The following is a 4,549-nucleotide window of genomic DNA, read 5'->3' on the forward strand; positions in this document are numbered from 1 at the left end:
CTAACACTACTTATTTTCTATAAAATAATCTGTCATATCGGTATTCATATCCAGAAGGTAATATAAGTCATTTAAATCTTCCTTGTTTTGAGATGATAGAGTTTCATAACAAATCCATCTTTTTCGCATAGTTGAAAGAACAGGATCAGAAGATAGAAGTAAACTATTAAAAATATCTTCATTCTGTGATTGCCTGGAGCATTTTCTTGAGCTGAATAGTTGAACATGCTTAAAATCTCGATTCCTCGCTTCCTGGGCTTCTTCTGTTAACTCTCCAAGTGGAAGAATATTCGATTCAATTATTGTTTGGCCTTGACACAATACTTTGTGTACTGTTGGTGTTAGTTCCCTCCATGGATACAGAGATACAAGTAATTTAGAAATTTCTGATGTATATTCCCCAAATCGATTAATTTTATGTTTACTATTCAGTGCTATTAGAATAGTGTTAACTCTTCGAAGCAACTCATTTTCGATTCCAGTTATTTTTGAAGTAATTTCAAAATCGCGAAAAAACCTTCTGGCCGTATTACCGTCATTTGTACTACCGCAACTTGAAAGTGGTTTGTCGATGTTTAATCCCATCTGAACTTTAAATTCTTCTTGGATTCTGCTTTTTTCCGCAGCTCTCACTTCTTTCAATTCTTCATTATTTTGTGTTAATTTAGTAAGATTCTCTGGCACACTTCTATATTTGAGGTCGTATGCTATGTGTAAAAAGTAATCCAAAAATCGTATTCTGGCATAAAGTGGTGAAATTCCGAAAGACAGGACTTCTTCATTAATACTACTGCTTTTGTTTATATTTGAGAATTGCGACTTTTTCTCATTACATATTGAGCATCTCCAGAAGGAAGAAGTTTCTGTTATGGCATTGCTGACCTTTCCATCAATCATTGTTAAGCTTAGCTGATATGATACGTTAATAGAGAATTCCTTTATTTTTATGCAAATGGGCTCCAGTGCATTTATTTCATCTTTTAAATATTCCACTAAATCTTTTGTTGTTTTCTTTGACTCCTTTATATATTCAAATCCAATGGGTCTACAACAATTTTTTGAACCCGGAGTTGTATTGATCCATATATCTTCAAATAAATTTCCGATGTTTGACGATGATGGATTAAGGGAATATGAACGAATTCGTAATGGCACTAATGATTACATAAATACACTTTTGTAGTCTGCTACTTAATGTCCGACTTCCACAAGCTTGTTTGTATTCTGGAAGTGCTGATAAACCATCACATCCCCACTTACACATTAAGACAACATCACAGTTATGAATTTTCCTTAGTTGATCTTCTAAAAAGTCTGACACAATTCTTGATGCTGTGTTTTCGAGCAAAGATAATATATCAATACAAGCTTCCACATCATTAACAGCAATAGGTGATGGTAGTATAGTTTGTTTTTTTCCTGGATCGCCTTGTATGACGGTAATATATTGTGTCCTTTTTCATGCAGAGCTTACCTTAATATTTGGTACTTATTTCGACTGAGACCCAGTTCCAACATAAGCGCTATTGCTTCCTCTTCAGTAAAATTTGATCGTGATGTTGGAGTTGGTATACTTTCCACAATTCGCTTAAGTCGTTTTGGTGATGCATTAGGAAGAATAGTTGCAAAATGTACGGCATCCATAGGTTGGTTTTCCTTTTTCAGCATTTCGTTAAATGTATCAGCAATTTCCTCATTTGAGATTGAAAAAAGTTTTTGTGTCACCCTCTTTTTTGTTGACCTTGAACATAAGTCTTCGTATGAAATTGAAAAGGTCAAAGGGCAACCCGCAATTCCCAAAAATAGGAATGAAAATCCCAAAAATGGGATTTATTACTTTTTTGCCCATAGTGTCCACATTTCTTTCAGGGCTGGGAAAATACTTTTGGAGTAAATAGAAAACATATTGAGGTTTCCAAAACTGCTTTCAGTTTTCTGATCCCAGCTTTGGGATTTGAGAACATGTCGCACAAAGGTGAAGTTTTGATAAAAAATAGGTCATATTGGGATGGACGCAGTGGCAACATTTTCAAAAAATAGGACAAGTTTTTTACGCCAAAGCGTACTGCTTTCAGTTTTCTGATCCCAGCTTTGGGATTTGAGAACATGTCGCACAAAGGTGAAGTTTTGATAAAAAAATAGGTCATATTGGGATGGACGCAGTGGCAACATTTTCAAAAAATAGGACAAGTTTTTTACGCCAAAGCGTTCTGCGTAAAGATACCTTTTAGAAAACTATAAGATGTTATATGTTCTTAAAGAAAATTTTATTTTATTAATAAAAGAGTTAAGACACATTTTTGGCAAAAAAAAAAACGGCAAAAATCTAAAATTTTTGAATTTTTAAATTAAAAAACGTATATTTTTGGATCTGTAAATGATATTGATCTGAAATTTTTTGTATATTATTGTTGTCTAACTAACAAGAAAAAATTGAGTCCATTTGGTCCAAAATTACGCCCGGTATTCAAAAAAAGGCGGACCAAGTTATGGTAAATTTTGTATCACTAAATTTTTAAATGCCTATAACTCGGATATTATAAGAGATAAGTAGTATGTCCAAGCATGTTTTTTCAAGATCTCGTCGAGTTTAAAAATTTTACAAGTCGTAGGTACCCTACTTTGAGCCGCCACAGTGCCGTCCCTGGGGCATCAGCAGGGTTCATATTCAAAACTTAAACTCGAATACTCCTTGGCTACGCTCACGCCAAATTTTATCCCGTTCGGATCAGCCATTTAGAAATGCCAGATTTATTTCCAAAAAATTTCCATTCTGCCCCACTGTGTATTGTCGTATAAGAAATATATAATGATCTCTATAGAAATATGACCAAACACTACCATGCAAAGAAGTCAAAAAAATAGATATATGTATATGATAAAATCGAGTTTTAATAATTTTATTTACAATTGTGGGATGATTGATAAAATAGATGCATATTTATAGATTAAAATAAAATTTATTTATTAATTTTTTGTCCTAAAAATATAATGAATCCCTAGATAGATGTACATATTTTTTTCGGATTGTGGCAACTCTAAATGATGTACTTTGAAAGTTTTATCTACCTCAAATAAAAAAAAATGAGTGATCAGATGTTGAATTGACTTCACCTCATAAGTGCACCCTGGAAATAATGATACTTATATACTAATAAACCAAATATTTTTTATTGAGAATCTTTTGGAATATTTCTATTTTCCCAACTGAAACATGGTTGAGAATTTGGTATGAAAAAGTCCATTCCGCCTTCCCCAGAGGTGTGTTCTCTGATTAGCTCATCCAATTCCAAAACATATTTCCATATCTATTCTTTTGGAGGAACATATTTAATACTTATGGCGTTGATGTTAGTAAATCCTTTGCTGCTAGATATGGTCTTGTTTTTAATTAAAAGCCGTAACAATATCAACATTTATTATTTTATGAGATTCCATTTGTTGGTTTGTTCCACCTTTTTAGAACTAATAAAATATTTTTACTTCAGTTATTTATATTTATAACTAATCTACAAAGAATGGTTTTGAGTTTGAGAATTTAATTAATTATGAGTCAATATTGAGCCATATACTCTAAGAAGAGCCATATACTCTAGAGAAGAAAATGTTTACTTTACTACTCCCATTAATTTGTTATTAGAGTATTCGAAATTAATCATGACCCATGAATGAAATAAACAAGATTGCGACACCGGCAATTCCGTTATTTTAATGTACTCTTTTACTCTTTTTTCGTGACGTCAACAGTGCTTGTTTTGCTATGTTTTAAATGTAAAATACTTACTTTTTACATGAAATTCGAACACAAATAGTGAAAAAATAAAAATAAATTAAAATGTGGTGTGCAGTCAAAAATTGCAATAATAATAAAAAATCAAAATCATGTGCAAAAAGTTTTTTTAACTTTCCTTCAGATCCTAGCTTATTAAAGCAATGGATAAGTTTTAGTAGCCGCAATAAAAAAATTATCGTTAAAATGTCTAAAATCAGCATGGAGCATTTCAAAACCGAAGACTTTGAAAAGAATTTACAATTCGAAATGTGTTAGTATGAAGCTTAATTCCCAAATGATTTCTGTAATAAATAGATTAGTCGCTATTATAGTTTCCCATAATATAACTATAGTTGTATCATGATATTTTCCATATTGTCTTAAAAAAATATATGGAAAATTCTCTTTTTAATTTCGATTTTATGGTTCAAAAAATTATGAAAAGATAATGACTTGAACTTTAATATAACAATAATATGTAATAATAATTAATAAAGTTTAATATTCCTAATAACATAAAACGTAAAATACATTTTATTTTATTACACATAAATAAGTTTTAAACATAATTATTTACTTTTCTATAATAAATCACATACATTTTTCATATCATACAATCAGTGTTTATTTCTTTATGATCATGACCATACTTAATAACATAAAATATCTCTCATTAATATCAACATTCTTAAGGTACGTTCACACCTATCGAATATTTGAAAAAAAAGACGTTACCACTTTTTTGTAAATTTATTTCTGATTCTACATGATTGGAAC

This window comes from Lucilia cuprina, chromosome 4 (assembly GCF_022045245.1).
Source record: "Lucilia cuprina isolate Lc7/37 chromosome 4, ASM2204524v1, whole genome shotgun sequence".
Lineage (NCBI taxonomy): Eukaryota > Metazoa > Arthropoda > Insecta > Diptera > Calliphoridae > Lucilia > Lucilia cuprina.